This window comes from Diabrotica virgifera, chromosome 8 (assembly GCF_917563875.1).
Source record: "Diabrotica virgifera virgifera chromosome 8, PGI_DIABVI_V3a".
NCBI classification, from domain to species: domain Eukaryota; kingdom Metazoa; phylum Arthropoda; class Insecta; order Coleoptera; family Chrysomelidae; genus Diabrotica; species Diabrotica virgifera.
Genome location: NC_065450.1, coordinates 86,857,728 through 86,875,883, shown reverse-complemented (window position 1 = coordinate 86,875,883; position 18,156 = coordinate 86,857,728). Strand labels below are relative to the sequence as shown.

The following is an 18,156-nucleotide window of genomic DNA, read 5'->3' as shown; positions in this document are numbered from 1 at the left end:
ATTACCCCAGGCAGTGTTTAAAAATATAAATGTAAAATACAATATAAATAATAATGTTAATGTTTATATTACTGAATAGAGAATTGAATCACCTTTCAAACGAACCACCCCACGACCCCTATTGCGATTTAAAAAATCATAGATGACGTCATCACGAAAAAATCGATGACGTCACTATTATGGGAAGTACGTCAAAAAATCATAATTTAAAAATAAGAATCTACCTGTCAGAGCTTTAACTCAGAAAATAATTAAGTCATGAGATAATAGACCGTTTCCACACTTTATGAATGCATTGTATAATAAAATTCATCAGAACCTTTTCGGTCCTATTGGACCATCATCATTTAGAACGTCTATACATCTGTAGATGAAACTAGCCACAGAATTGGGTCAAAAGACCTTTAAATTACATAATTAAGGGCATGGGTGAAAAATGTCGCCTGTCAAAATGTTCAATGTGTTTTAAAGGTATTCATTTTTTTTTATATCCTTAGAAAACTAATAAATATTTTTGAAAAATTTAAACGCAGAATGAAAGATTGCATTATTACTGAGGGCTGAAAGACCCTGAAAACTTCTATATTTTTTATTTTAATAAGTTACAGGGTAAAAATAAAAGAGAAAATTTACTTTGATTTTTAATTGCAAATTTCATTCAAAAGAAACTTTTCATTTATTCTAAGGGACTTTCAGCCCTTGGTAATAAAGTAGTCTTTCAATCTGCGTTTAAACTTTTCAAAAATACTCATTAGTTTTCTGAGGATTCGAAAAAAATGAATCAATTGAAAACCCATTGAAAATTTTGACAAGCGACAAAATTTTGCATTTTGCACCGTTCCCCTTAAAGTATTATAATTACTAAACATAATGACACTGACCGGCGGGCGAACTTTCGACACCAACTTGTGTTTGTACCGGGTGTCCCAATAAGAATGGCTCTCGGCCATATCTCAGGAACCGTTTATAGTACAGCTTTGAGAAAAAAATATTTATGACAAAAGTTGCCTCGGGAAAAGCCTGGAAATTATTTTTATAAATGTAGGTCCACCGCTAGAGGGCGTAATTGAATTTCAAAAATTAAAAAATCAACATTTTACAAAATTTACCTAATGAATGGGCATTGGAAATCCAATCATCGTATTATTCATAAAATTATGCGCATATTTGATTTCACAAGTTTAAGTCTACCTTTGCAAATAAAAGGTGGGGGTGAGTGGGAAACTTCTTATGAAAAAATGGCTGTAAGTCTGGTTCTGCTAAATCGAATTTTGCATACTTGGTCTTGTTGAAAACCGCCTTTTTCGTCAATGTAAGAGTCTTATTTTCGAAATAGCCTAATAAGTAATATGCCAGCTAGTAGGCGTTATTTAATTATTTTCGAAAATCTAGTTTTATTTGGAGAATATTAAATACCAGTATGCATTTTTAATCCTGTATTACAAAATTAGACCAAATTAGCAACATAATACCGAAAACCGCATGTCGATACCTTTTTTCTATCTCGATATATCTTAAGAAACGTGTAAGCTTTAAAAAATTGTTAATGTCACCGGTAAACGAACTTAAGGAAAAGTAGTGTGCTACGGAAAAAACAAAGAAACATTTTCCAGATGTAAACGTATATAATTAATTAAAACAACAATAAGACAAACAACTATATAAAATATAACAAAGAAATAAAAGCAACTACTTACTTAGTGACGACTTAAATGTTCAAATTGTTGCCCATCATTTTCGATGCAAGCATTTACCCTTTCAAGAGTAGATTGAACAGCATTCTCAATTTCTGCTTTCGCAATGCTTCGAATGGCCTTTCGTATTCTCTAGATTAAATATCATGTTTTCTCGAATAGTGGGCCTAGCGGCAAAAACAAGGTCTTTAATCCGTCCCCACAAATAAAATCTGTTGCTATTCAATCTACTCTTGAAAGAGTAAATGCTTGCATCCAAAATGATGGGCAACAATTTGAACATTTAGGTAGTCACTAAGACTAAGTAAGTAGTTGTTTTATTTCTTGTTATATTTTATAGTGTTGTTTATCTTATTGTTGTTTTAATTAATTATACATGTTTACATCTGGAAAATGTTTATTTGTTTTTCCATAGCACACTAATTTTCCTTAACCTCGTTTACCGGTGACAGTAACAGTTATGTTTAAAATTTACACATTTCTTAAGATATCTCGAGATAGAAAAAAGGTATCGACATGCGGTTTTCGTTATTATGTTGCTAATTTTGTAATACAGGATTAAAAATGCATACTTGTATTTAATATTTTTAAAAGAAAACGAGATTTCTGATAATAATTAAATAGCGCCTCCTATCTTGCATATTACTTATTTAGTCTATTTCGAAAATAAGACTCTTACATTGACGAAAAAGAGCTGTTTTCAACAAGACCAAGTATGCAAAATTCGATTTAGCAGAACCGGATTTACAGCCATTTTTTCATAAGAAGTTTCCCACTCACCCCCATCTCTTATTTGCAAAGGTAGACTTAAACTTGTAAAATCAAATATGCGCAGAATTTTATGAAGAATACGATGATTGGATTTTCAGTTTCCTTTCATTAGGTAAATTTTGTAAAATTTAGATTTTTTAATTTTTGATATTCAATTACGCCTTCTAGCGGTGGACCTACAATTATGAAAATAATTTCCAGGCTTTTCCCGAGGCAACTTTGGTTATAAATATTTTTTTCTCAAAGCTGTACTATAAACGGTTCCTGAGATATGGCCGAGAGCCATTCTTATTGGGACACCCGGTACATGGGCTAATCAAAGGGTCAAATTTTATTACAGGAAATTTCGACACCGTGCGGTAAAGCAGGTAGCTGGGTAATTACTTCGGTTTTCTCAATATTTATTATCACTTACATCTTTTACGCGAATATTAGTCATTTGTATTTTATTTCTTGTTAGACGTCTTGTTTGTATATGGATAGTACACTTTCATACAGTACCTACCAAATTTTTTCTCCAGTTATTTACTATACATGGCTTGGAAAATGGACATTGTGCTCCTTGGACAAATTGTCGATGTGTAACATTCCGTTAACTTCTAATCATATTTATAGTTATTTTATTTAAATTTTAATAACGGTTTGTCATTAAGGCTATTAGTCCTGTCGCCAGGGGGGGTACAACGGCCTCCTTAATTCAGATGGACTTACCCAAGTTTTTTTTATATATTTTGACCCGCAGAATACGAATTTTTTGGGTAACAGTTGATCCGGATGTCGATAAGATTGTTATAGACAAAGAACTTGAGGAATTACATAACAGCGATTTCTCGCAAAACAAAACATCTTTTTGTATTTTTTGGGTCATTTTAAGCAAAAAATATTCCTACAAGTTTTTTCGTAGAATGCATAGTTTTCGAGATAACCGCGGTTGAACTTTCAAAAAATCGAAAAATTGTAATTTTTGAACCCGAATAACTTTTGATTAAAAAATAAAGTAGCAATTCTGCTTACCGCATTTGAAAGTTTAAGTCAAATTATATCGGTTTTGATTATTTGCATTGCTAGAAATTTATTATTTTATTGTTAAACAAAGCTATAAACACCTAGTATGTGAGTGATGTTTTCAATGATTTCTCATTTAAAATCGAACGAGTAGGTAGAGTAGCTACGAGTGCAAGCGAGGCAATTTCTACGTAGCATGCGTTAAAACGCATGTATTAGGCACGGGAAACACTATGTGTTTATAGATTAGTTTAACAATAAAAAAATTAATTTATAGCAATGCAAATAATCAAAACCGATATAATTTGACTTAAACTTTCAAATGCGGTAAGCAGAATTGCTACTTTATTTTTTAATCAAAAGTTATTCGGGTTCAAAAATTGCAATTTTTCGATTTTTTGAAAGTTCAACCGCGGTTATCTCGAAAACTATGCATTCTACGAAAAAACTTGTAAGAATATTTTTTGCTTAAAATGACCCAAAAAATACAAAAAGATGTTTTGTTTTGCGAGAAATCGCTGTTATGTAATTCCTCAAGTTCTTTGTCTATAGCAATCTTATCGACATCCGGATCAACTGTTACCCAAAAAATTCGTATTCTACGGGTCAAAATATATAAAAAAAACTTGGGTAAGTCCATCTGAATTAAGGAGGCCGTTGTACCCCCCTGGCGACAGGACAATTCGCAAATATTTTACGGCTATCCCTACTTTTTCTGTCTCTACACGGCAAATTACGTGTAGTAAAATTCTCACTGGTATGGAAACTGCAGATGTAAACATTAGGTTGACAGTGACATTGTTATTAGAAAGGTAGAGATGGCTATTTCGGTTTCGTTCAGTTTTTGAATGTTCTTCATTCTTGAATAACCTTTACTTGTATAAATAGGATTATTTTTTCACTAATTATGTATTCAGTGGTTACCATTATTTATATACTATACAAATAGTCGAAAAAGAAAAAAAATTGTAAAGTTATTTTAATAATGTAGTGTTACCATGGAAAGCTTAGAGAAGGTTTGAACATATGAAGAACTGCGTTGTATAAATGTAGTATTACTCAATTAATTTATAAAGATTTATTTCTTTATTTGCGCAAATTAAAATATGGGACGTTGTTACAAGAAATGTGTTACTGAAAAGCGAAGAAATAGACGATTAGCTCAATTGAAATAAGTACTTTTTTACATAAATCAAATTAATTGCTTTTGTATTTTTCAAATTAATTTTAAATTTATAGTGAAAATATGATCTATAAAATCTATCGGTAAACCAAGAATTTTCGCATTAAATTTTATTCTCGTTTAAAGGAATAAACTATTTGTTGGATTATTTAATTATTAGAATTGTACATGAGTAAAAACGAGTGACTCAGATTCAGAAGCGACAAACGAGTTACGCGAGGATAAAAATGAACAATTGTTATTTGTTAATCTTCTTTACAATTATTAAATTTTATTTGATAAAAGAATGACCCCAAAAATTAAGAATCTTCTTCTTAGTTTGTAAATTTTTCTATGACACACATTCATAAATGCTGCCATATTGTAACAAAAAATACCTACGCCGAAGACGTCCACCCACCAACTTCACTTAAACTGAAGCAAAATACTACTAAACAAGCACATACTTCAAAAGCATAGTACATTTTTCTATATAGGCTGGTAAATACAAGCAAACACTACGGAGAAAAGCAAATGCTTTTTAAGTGTAGTGAAATCTTCAAAAATGTAGTACGTACTTGAAGCATTAGCATTTACTACATTTTATGCCACCTTGAGCACTTTACTTTATAGCTAAACTTATACCTATTTACGGTTATCGGAACAAACTCTTATAAAATAATAATTTTATTTGAACTTTAATGACTTGAAATACTTATCCATAAATAATATATAAACAATAAATAACTTTTTATTAATTGTACGCCTTAAATCAACTATTATTTTTCAAATTCACTATCAATGCTATTTAATAAACAACTCTTTGATTGATTTTATTATCACCGTAAAAGCGTTAAAAAGCAGTAGCAGAATGAACTGCTATATCAAAATAGCGGGTCGGACACATCTCTACTTGTGACTGTCTTGAGTCTTGTCATAACATTATATTCGACTGAGTGCGTTGAATGACAAAAATAGCGAATGTTCGATTTCCACGGACATTGTGTCCATTTTTTTTTTGAATCCTGGAAAAACTAATAAATGTTTTTAAAAAATTTAAACACAAAATGAAAGACCAAATTATTATCGAGGGCCGAAAGTCCCTTAGAATATATAAGAAGTTTCTTTCGAATGAGATATTTGAAATTAAATATCACACTACATTTTCTCTTAGTTTTTCACCCCTGTAACTTATTAAAATAAACATTATAGAAGTTCTCAGGGACTTTCGGCCCTCGCAAATAACGTAATCTTTCATTCTGCGTTTAAATTTTTCAAAAATACTTATTAGTTTTCTCAGGATTCGAAAAAAATTAATCCCCATTTGAATAGCATTGCAGCCGAAAATACGTACCGATCCTCTTAAGTTATACTTAAAAAAACATTAATATCTAAGTAACATAATTCTTTGACTGACGTCATAGTAACTATTAGTTGGTACAAGTTCTTCAGTTGGTAGTAGAGACCATACGCTGTCATGTAAGTCGTTCCGTGAGGCTCCTCGTTGACGTTGAATGACGAGAGATTTTTGGCACTTGGCTGGGTCAACTTGAACGGTACGGCAGATGGTTGATCGAGAATAACGGGAATTTTAATACGGAGTTTCAAAATTAATAGTGTTGTTGTTTGGAAGAGCTAGGAGACAAAGTTTTGAAAGATCCCGTAGGAATTGAAGTCATGCCATCTGGTATTTTTTTTTTACTTTTAAAAAGTTTGAGAAAAAAGAACGAATATGGCCGCCGTCATGTCATATTAAATTCCTGTTGAATTTATTTCTGTAAATTTATGAATCAAAGTTGTTCTTTGAAATTACTATCTTTTAATTCTATCCATGGTTCGAAAATATACACTCAGATGAAGATTATCTTGTCAGATATCCTGTATCTATTTAATTTGTGAGGTTATGCTAACCTCATAATATTCAATTCAAATTTTACAGATCACATTCATTATTATCTAAATTCTATTAAATTGCGTGCATTCTAGCCACCTTAGATTTCGTTCCAATTATTTTTCCTAAATTTTACAACATTTACATTACCCCATATAATTTGTATTAATAAAAAATACCCTTTATAGAAATATTGCTTTCAGATACAAATCATATTCTGTATTAAATATTGAATCTAAAGTTAAATCCCAAATTAATGTGTCCGTAATGTGAATCAAGGTCAAATTCATAAGTGTTTTTACTAATGATCTTCTTTTTGTTGTGCATTCTACAAAAAGATATCTCATTTCTTTTTCCTTTTTTCTTTTTACTTTTCCTTAGATTTTACATTGAAAGTAAAACGGGAAATGTTTGTGTTAGCCACTTGGGTGAAATCATAAACTAACCAGTCCATCAGCTCCCCTAACAACCAGGAGCAACCGTTCTACGCCAAGCCAGGTCATTTGGAGACCAGCCTGGAAAACCTCCTCTCACGTAGCTTTGAATTCTGCACTTTGCCCCCCGAAGGGCACCTTTTATAATTGGTACAAGCTAGCACCATCTCTGTGCTAATTCTACTACCAGGGATTTTGGAATCCATAACAAGGACACTTTTGGGAACCATATAGGGTTTGTTTTGGGGACACTTGGTATTTGCAAGTAATTATTACTTCTACCATCAAAACACGTTAATATTTTTGTGTAATAATCAGGACATTTAGTTCAAACATTGAATTTTATAGTTTAATCACACATATTTTTGTTTCAAGATTTAGATTGCATATTTTTTTTTCCATATTATTATATCTATAATATTTGATAGTGTTTCCCAAACCGGTAAACACTCTGGTCAAAGAGGTTTGAGCTCAGATCATCTTTTCCCCCATATGAGATTCTCTTTACCTTTATATATTATCAGAAATTTACTTGTACCATTTATTTACTTAATTAACTTTATATTTTTTATTACTGACCTTGCTAGTCTCCACTTATCAATTCAAATTTATATATTTTTACTCTTTATTTGCTAATTTATTAACTTATTCATATAACTTTTAACGTACTTTAGTCAATCATTATAATTAATTTAACTTATTTGCTTAACTTTTTACTTAAATTCATTTATTCAACTTTTAATTATATCCCTGGACGCTATTCCCTTTGAATAGCTATCCATTTTACTTGTTATATTTTTTAGTGACTACGTGTCGAAGCAACTGATTATTATATATCAAGTAGACCGTAGGTTCACCTTAATGAGGCTGGTGCCTATTTAACTCTTTGAGAGTCACGGAGATTATTCATTGTGAATAATCCTACCTTAATTATATTCTTGTTCATTCGTTTGTAGTATTTAGCGTTGCTGTACGTATTTTAATCGTACTATTATTTGGTGAAGGGTTGTTGTTTAACCTAGATGTAAGTTGGGGGTATGCTTCCTAGAAAAGCTACTCCAATACTAATTTAATAGGTAATTATATTTATACTTAGATAGGTAATTATTTCCAATTGTCATTTTATAGTCACTTAGTTGTCATTTATCTTAACTCAGAGGTTGTAAAAAAAATCTAAGTAGTTATATTTAATAAATATTTATTTGTTTTTGTATATCAATTATTTTTTTCCCATTTTTGAATTTAATAATTTAATATATGTATTTAATATTTAACAGCAGTGTAAGATACCTGGAAGTTTGGTCCATCCCAACTTCTGGCGCCCATAATTCAGTCTATTGTATTTATCTCCTATATTCTTCTATTTTTATTATATTATTATATTTACTTAATCTATTTTCTGAGCATATATTCTTATCTTAATATTTCCATTCTTAGTTATCATCACTATTTACTTTGATCTACTGTTCTTCGACAGGCATGCAAACGAGCCGTATCCATCCCTGAGTGTCAAGTGGTCATTATCTTGCATCCCTTGCTAGCCAACTCTATTCCGTTTGCCTCTGTATTCATACTGTTATTATCGGTTCATCTCACTTACTCATTTCATCTTATCATTTTCGTTCTACAAATACTACTGCAAAGTAGTATTTTTGTTACAGATGACATACAAAAATTTATTTTGTTTACAAAGTAACATCTAAAATGTTTGCAACATTTCAATTATCATTAGAGTAACTGAAATATTTGTGGACTTTGAAACTGCGAAAAAGCCATTCATTGTGCTGTATTAAAATGTGACCCGATGTAAAAATTCTCGGATGCCGTTTTCACTTACATCATAACTGATGTAAAAATTGGTGTTTAAAAAAATTCAATCAGTTTATTTGGTACAAGATTATAAGAATACAAATGCAGAAATTGCAAAATAGTTAAGGTATACTTTCGATTTAACTTAACGAAGTTTAAGAATGCTTTGTTTATGATTCCATGCCATATAAACCTAAACACTTGATAGGTATATGTGTAGATTATTTACCGGAAAATAACATAATCGATAGCCTATTTCCACCTATATTCTAATATGAATCCAGGTCTATTAAGAGGACCACGAATGCCTGTGAACCCTTACATTCGCGGTTTAATTTTTCTTTTGTTTTTATGCTTATTGAAAAGTTTTAAGTGGACACTTATGTCAAAATAAATAGTAGATACTACTGATACTACCGTTAAGGCTTAATTGACAATTTTGAAGAAAATGATAGATAAACTACGATTCCACGTATAATAGCTAATAAATTATTGTATACATGTACCTATATTGACCGTAAAATGTATAAAAATTACTCCATCCCCATCCAATGGCACTACAGCCCAAACCGAGCCTTGGCCTCCTTCAATAAGCTTCTCCAATCATTTCGATTTACCGCTGTTCTTTTCCATGAACGCGTTCCCAGAAAGTTCCTGGCATCCTCATCGACTTCGTCTTCCCATCTCTTTTTAGGTCTTCCAACAGGTCTTTTTCCCTGCATTCTTGCATTCAGCAATTTTCTGGGGATAAAAATTACTAGTTGAGTTATATTCAGATATACCATTATATACTATTACCGCTTTAGAGAAATAACATAGATGTTATGTTTATAAAATAAACAAATACAATAATAATTATTAATTATGGTATTTTATTTATGCCGCAACTATATTTATTTGGTGTCGAATATTCCTGTAAGATAAAAACTGGCCTTTGGGGCTGGTGTCGAAAATTGCCTTGGTGTCGAAATTTCCTACGCCCACACTGACAGTGTTACAGCGTAACAGAAAGATTGTAATAAGATTGCATATGCATAAGTTATAAATATTTGGTATAAATCAGAATGTCAAAAGCATACCTATTAGAGAAAATACTTACCATGCACTTTTTCTTGTACAATATAGTTTTTTTCTTCATTTGGTCCTTGATATTCTCCACATATCTGAAATGATTATTTATGTGTAGTAATAATAATAACATGATACATAAGACACATTAAAACGATAACTCTTTGTTTATTCAGGCCTTCAAACGGACTTCAAAACTACTGGTTAAAGAAGTTTTCCCTGGTCAAGGGCAGCAGCGATCATCAGCACCAACTCAAGGCGCAGAGAAAATGATCCTGGACCGGCTTTAAACTGGACTACCACAAGCATGACTGTAGCAGTTTTGAATGGTTGTGGTACTGATGAAAGGCAACGGGAAAATTAATCCATTTTATGTCCTAAAAATCTAAAAGACAGCAGTAAACAAGAAGTTTAGTCAGTCCGAAGCACCCTTGAAATAGGGAGAGGGTGCGAAGAATCCCGAAGAATCCCTCAACTACTAATGAGATCCAAGGTATGACAAGGATCATAGACAGAGAATACAACTGTATGACAGCATAGTACGCATTGCCACCTGGAACGTACGCAGCTTATTCATGTCCGGGAAACACTGAAGCCGAGATGAGAAAAATGAAAATACACGTCCTGGGGATGAGTTAAATAAGATTGTCTGCTGTAAAAGTTAGATAATATACTGTAAAAGAGAACAACGATAGATGCTTTTGAGATGTATGTAGAGACGGATGCTGAGAATTTCATGGGTGCAAATGTTACCAACAAAGAGGTACTTAGCGCAGGAGTAAACAAACCAAATTACTAAGCATGATCAAAAAGAGGAAAATTCAATACTTGGATCATGTGTTGAGAGGTAAAAGATATAAATTAATCCAAATCATATTTTAAGCAAAAAAAATCTTCAATTGCCATTTGGATCGGCACCCTTGGAAGGCGATGGCGCAGTAAGAAAAAGAAAAACAAGTTTTGAAGTGTTCATGAGTTATAATCAATATTAATGAATCCTGTGATTTCCTATCCGCAAGAAATGCCATAATTTATTACTTAGAAAACCACCGAAGAATGAAAATAATACCCAGTACTTTACAAATAACGCCCAGTTAATTGTATTCCAACTTTGTATAAGTTGGTCTCATCATATGTACTCTAGCGAATCTACCTAGCGAATCTAATCTAAAAAGACATCACAAAGCCTCAACAGAAACAACGCGATAATGGTTGCATGGGCTAGAAACAACAACTTATATTCGTCATTTCTAAAAAGGCATACACAAAAAATTACTTTTTAATACTTTCGTTGACTACAAGAAGGCATTTGATTCAATGCCGCCTGAATGGCTTATTGATATATTAAAAATATGTAGTCAATATAGTACAGATAAATACAGTATAGTACTTCTGTAAATATGTAAAGTCGATATAGTACAGCAAGTCAATATAGTCAATACAACTACAGAATTTGTAGCCTTATCCTTTTATAAAAAAAAACAGGGAGTTTCGTTTGCTTAACAAACCAATGATCAAAAGAGATACTCAAAAATACAAATATTAACACAAGTGGAACAGTATTAAATAACAGATAGTACCTACTGCAATGCGTACTTATACGGGTGACGTCGTAACTTTTAAAAAATACTGGTAACTTTTATTGGCAATAAATATTCGCCTCTTCACTTCCTCCGCCAACGTTATTATCAGAAGTGACTAGGGATCCCAAGTATGTAAAGTTTTTTACCCCCTCAATGTTGTATTCTCCTATTGTTATATTTTGTGGCTGCCTTATTTCTGCGTTTTTACTTACCTGCATATATTTTGTTTTGTTCTGATTGATTTTAAGGCCACTATTTTGTGCAGCTCGTTCTATTTGATTGAATGCCTCCATTTCTCTTCTTGATATTGCGATTATGTCCACATCATCTGCAAATACTAGTATTTGCACGCTTTTATTAATGATTATTCTTCGAGTATTGACTGTTGTGTCCCTTATTATTTTCTCGAGTACGATGTTGAACATATTGCATGATAGAGCGTCTCCCTGGCGTAGTCCCTTTTTCACATCTATTGTTTCCTTCAGTTCGTTTTGTATCCGGATTTTACTTTCTACTTTTAGAGATTCTTTTATCAGTTCTATTAGTTGTGTTGGTATATTAAATTCTTTCATTGCTTTTATTAAGAATTCTCGGTTTATATTGTCATATGCGCTTTCGAAGTCTATGAAGAGATGATGTGTGTCGATGATATATTCACTTGATTTTTCGAGGATCTGTCGCAGGAAAATAATGTTACCACAATGCAATCCAATATCAACAAAATGTCTCACAAACATATTCTTTAGCAACATCAAAAGTTTAGTTTCTTTCTAAAGAGAACGAAATCATTCTTAATGCACTACACTAGACAATACCAAACTTCAAGAATACCTCATCCCCTTGGGAAATATAATCCAACCCAAAAATATTATATTCTGCTCTCGACTGTCTAACAATCGCATCTGTATGTACCTATCTAGCAAACAACTGGTAGAAGATTTCATGACCAATAGAGGATACATTGAAATTCAAGGCGAAATTGTTCGAGCTAGGAAATTAATACCACCAGCGGAGAGGATTGTCCCCTCCAACGTAAGCCCCTCAATACCTCATGAAATACTAATCAACGAATTACAAAATATTGGTTTAGTACCGGCTTCACCTATGACATTCCTTAAAATTAGTGCCACCTTACCTGAATATAACCATATTCTCAGCTTTAGGAGGCAAATATACATCAGTCCCCACAATTTAACACTTCCGGAATCATTTCTACTTGAGTTTGATAATATCTATCATAGGATTTTCATATCACAAAATGGCTTGGTCTGCTACAATTGCAAGAAGCCTGGCCACAAAGTATCTCAGTGTTCCGAATTAACAGTTCTAAAAGATCAACATTCAAATAATGAAAAATCTTTACCCAGCCTAGGTAATGCAGCTTCGAAACAAACACATACACCATCTGAAAAAATGTCAATCTCCCACGTTTCCACCAATGCAGATTCCCAACATGTACATCAGGTATTAGAAGAACCAACGTTAGCATCCCACGATTGAAACACAACAACCCCGATAACAAACATTGTTTAAGGATCTAACTCTTATAAGCGTACCGTTGACGAAATAACTTCACCCGAAATTGAGTATTCTTCAGTAGAATGCGAGTCGTTCCGTGAGCCTAAAATTCTGCCAAAAATCAAAAAATCTAAAACTGTTTTAACGGAAAGTAGTAGTAACTCTATATCACTGCTACTATAACCCGCAAAAACGTTCATTAAAAATAATTCTTCATCTTTCGTTCTTGATTACAACCAACTGGATATGCTTCTAACTAACATTACCGGTTCTGCTGATCCCCTGAGTATCATTCAAGAATACACAAAAGATTACTTCGGTCTAATTACCATGTTCCAAAAAGTATATCCCCACTTAAAAGACAGAAGTATAAAGCGCAAATTAACATCTATTAAGAAAGAAAAAATGTATGTTTACCTTGGTAAAGAGATTTCTCACTCTGAGAGTGACACTTCTCAATTAAGTCAAAAATAACATTCACGTCATTACATCAATGGAATGTTGATGGATTTTTCCATCACCTCGCTTTTCTCTAACTACTGAACTACTTATTACTGAGCAATTACCTGATATAATATGCTTACAGGAAACTAATTTAAACCCACATAAAGTATACAATTCTAATAATTTCAAATGTTTTAGAAAAGATAGAATAACACAAAACAATTTTTGTTCTGGCGGCGTTGCCACCCTTGTCAAAAAAATCTCTAGAGGTTAAGGAATTCCCGGTAACAACAAACCTCGAAGCATTAGTTGTAGAAGTACAATCAAAAAACAAATATTTCATTTGCAATCTCTACCTACCTTCTAGTGTATCAGTTACTTACGTTGAATTAAAAGAACAAATAGATCAGATACCCTTACCCCGTCTTATAGTGGGAGATTTCAATAGCCATAATATAATCTGGGGATCCTCCTACATAGATGGAAGAGGGAATATTGTGTAGAACATAATTTCAGACCTTCAACTAAATTTCTTAAGCGACGGCTCTCCTACCAAATTAAATGGAAACTCTTCAACAATCGACCTAAGTATTTACGACCCTACACTCATGCCACGATTTACGTGCGATGTTCTACTTTACACTTATGGCAGTGATCACTATCCCATAATAATAAAGAACTCTACGGCTATTATATAAGACAAGATTTGTTTCTACCAAAGTAGAGATTCGAGACCGCTGATTGGTCCAAAATTGAAAGTTATATTGATGATCAAATGCCAAATTGTTATTTATCCAATAATGTTGACGAGTCAGTAAATGTTTTGCTTAATGTAATTGAAACCGGTGCCAATCTACTTGTCGGAAAAACTAAAAAGACCAAAAAGAACCATCACCCCGTGTGGACCCCAGAATGCGATACCGCAATTAGGATAAATAAAGCAGCACTAAACAAGTATAGGACATACAAAACTATTAAAAACAAAGTAAATTTTAAATTGACAAAAGCCAGAGTCCAGCTTATAACTAAACAAGCCAAAAAACCGTCCTGGTCCAAATAAATTTCTGAATTAATTCTTCGCCTCCAACGAATCAAATATGGAAAAGGATAAAGAAAATATCTGGCCTAAAATATACATCGTTGATCTCAAAATTAAAATAAACAATGAAATTTCCAATTGTCCTGTTGAAATGGCTAATGCATTAGCTAAAACATTTAATAATATGTCATCTAATAATAACTATAGTACCTACTACTTTCCTTAACTACAAGATACAAGCTGAAAGTGCTAACGTGCCAGAAAATGAGGCAGAAAACAATTCACTTAACCTGCCTTTTACTATTGAAGAACTGAATAATGCCCTTATGGAATTAAAAACACTAGTCCAGGACCCAACGACATACCAGTAATATTTTTAAAACATCTTCCTCTTTTCGCTAAACTATACCTACTCAATCTTTTAATCGAATATGGCAAATTTCCGACAGCTTGGTCAAAAGCCATTATCTTGCCCTTTTTAAAATCGCAAAAACCAAGTCTAGAATTCGACTCTTATAGACCCATCAGCTTAACATGTTCAACGAGCAATTTAATGGAGAAAATGGTTAACCATAGGCTGATGTGATGAACAAAATGGATTTCGACCTAATCGCTCTGGAATTGATAATATCTTGGACTTGGAAAGTGACATTCACGAAGCGCTAGCCACAAAACAATCCTATATTGCAATCTTTTTTTGATCTGAAACGAGCTTTTAACACTTATTGGAAATTTGACATTATCAAAAAATTACAGTCCTGGAATATAGGCGGGAATTGTCTAAATTTTATTAAAAATTTTTTGCAGAATAGGTCATTTCGAGTTAGGGTACATAATTCGTACTCTGAGGAATACGCTGAAGAAAATGGAACTCCGCAAGATTCAGTACTTAGTCCTACATTGTTTCTAGTAGCAATAAATAGTATCATTCATAATCTACCTAATCCCCTAAAAGCTCGATTATTCGCAGATGATTTTGTTGTGTACATCAAAGGCAAAAGGAAGTTAATGACAGATACATTGCAATCAATGCTAAAACAATTACAAGAACGGTCAGCCAGTACAGGTTTTGAATTTTGGCATTATTCTTCACCAAAAAACCTCAAATTTACCCAACATTAAAAATGTATAACTCCAGAATAGTATTTAAACCATCCGCAAAATTTCTAGTCATGTGGTTCGATCAAAAACTGTCGTGGCAAGAGCATATAAAACAGATTGTATCCGAATGTAATAAAAGACTAAACCTATTAAAAATATTGGCTAATAGAAATTGGGCATCAGATCAAACAACCTTATTGCGAGTATATCGAATATTAATAAGATTCAAAATAGACTACCGGTCAATCGCATATGCTTCAGCTTCAGCCTCACCAACAGCACTTAAAAAGCTCGACACTGTGCATAATCTTGGCATTAGAATTGCTCTTGGAGCATTCCGGACAACTCCCATCGAAAGCTTAATGAATGAAGGCGGTGAGCCACCCTCACAATACCGACTAATGTATCTGACACTATCTCATTCAACTTCTATTGCCTCAGATCCAAGTAAACCTTTGTACGACAATACCTTCAACGATAAATACATGAACTACTTTGATAATAGGCCTCGCACACCAAAACCATACTATGAAAGAATTCGAATGTACTGTTCTGAACTAAATATTCAATTCCCAAAAGTTTTTCCAACAAACGCTGACAACTGGCCTCCGTAGACTATTGCAGAACCGAAAATTAATGTCAAATTATTCTGGATGAAATTACTGGGTCAACTTATGCTGGATGACTATCTGATGATTTACAGTGGTGTTGCAAAGGATACAAGAGCCAAGGAAGGAGTCGCACTGTTAGTTCACAGAAAATTTGTACACCAAGTACAAGAGTGCCGATATATCACCGAAAGAATAGTTAGTGTATAAGTCAAACTGGATGTCAAACCTCTGAACGTGATAGCGATCTATGCACCTGAGAACAACAGGGATGCCACCATAAGAGAAAACTTCTATGAACACCTTCAGACTGTAATAAACGAGATCCCAAATGATGAATATATAATCATTATCGGTGACTTTAATGCCCGTGTTGGCAATGACACAGTTCCGGGAATAAAACAGCGATATAATGAAAATATCAGAAATGAAAACCGAGACCTTTTGACGGACCTCTGCAGCATAAATGAAATACGAATTAACAATATATTTTTCCCTCACAAAGAACAATACAAAGACACTTTTGAAAACACTAGAGGACAAAGATCTATGATAGACTATATTCTGTCGAATAAAGAGTTACACCGGTCTCTAATCTTGGATGTAAGAGCACTAACATCAGCAGAAATAGGAAGCGCTCATAACTTGGTATCGTGCAAAATCAGAAAAAAAAACACATATATGTGATAACAAAACAGCAGAATACACCACCAAAATTAAAGTCGAAAATTCCAAAAAAGACTAACGGATAAAAGCAGCAACATGTATATCACAGAAAGTGACTGAGTCGAAGAAAGCTGGCCAAAAATTAAGTCTAATATCTTAGCCTAAGCCAAGGAAGTTCTTGGTGAAAGAAACATTAATAAAAATAAATCGCTTCCAACACGAAGAACCCCATGGTTTTGTACAGAAGTGAAGGAAAATGTAAAGAGAAGAAAAAAGATTACCTAAAATATATGTCAACTAAAACACAAGAGGCATACGATAATTATAAGACTATAAGAAACGAAACACATTCAGTAGTAAGAAGAATAAAAAATGATCACTGGGAACGTTTTTCGAAAGAAATGGAACATGATTTTTATGGTCTCTAAAAGGAAATATGGCGCTTTATAAGAGGTCAAAGAACGGAGGTAAAGGAACTAATAGAACCAAAACACATAGAAAAGGATACATGGATTGACTATCTAAAAAAGCTCTATACAGAGGAAGAACAAATGATGTTAGAACCGGAAACACCAGAAATTACCAAAAATGAAGATTTTAATATAAGTGCATAGGAAGTACGAAAAACACTCGAAAAGCTGAAGAAGAGAAAAGCTGCAGGTAAGGATGGAATACCAAATGAATTACTGAAATATTGTGGAGCAGCAATGACAGAACAATTAACAACATTAACCCTTAAACGCCAAAGGGTGGGTAAAAAATGTCCACCTAATGCGTATTCCTTTGTAACATATTTATTACCTGTTTAAATTTTTTTTTAAAAATTATTTATTGTTAAAAAGACAGCCCTTTTAGTGAAGTCAATGAAGGTTTTCACCTCCGATTTCGTTGAACCTCCATCGATTTTCATGAAAATTGGTAAGTATGTAGAGGATACCTCAAGAAACAAAGGTGACATGGTGCCAACTTGCGCTTTTACCCTGGGGGGGGATGCCACCCCTTCTCGGGGGTGGAAATTATTTTATTAAAAATAATACCACTAATAGATAGAGGGACAAATTATAAGTAAAATTTGTTATATAAAGTTATTTCAATAAATCAATAGTTTTTGAGTTATTAAAGATCAAAAGTTTTGATTTTTCCTGAAAATAATACATGTTTTAAAGCAGTTTTTCATAAATAACTCAAAAACCATAAGTTTCTTCAAAAAAGTTGTTATTACCAAAATCGAAGATAATATAAAAATAAATAAGCTCCTTATTCGAAAGATCCTTTATTACATATACAAAGTGAGTTATATGCAATTGAATGTATATTTTTTTTCCGCGAGTACTCAAATCTTAGTATTCAAGCTTAAATAACA

The 18,156-nt window shown here is 32.7% G+C and overlaps 1 protein-coding gene across 1 annotated transcript in view; it reads right to left on the bottom strand.

Moving 5' to 3' along the window:
- Positions 1-18,156, bottom strand: part of LOC114339406 (angiopoietin-related protein 1-like) — a 262,517-nt gene that overhangs the window by 105,669 nt on the left and 138,692 nt on the right. The window contains exon 2 of the mRNA XM_050659347.1: positions 9,866-9,929. The gene's annotated coding sequence lies outside the window, so the exon portion shown is untranslated. The remainder of the gene's footprint in view (positions 1-9,865; positions 9,930-18,156) is intronic.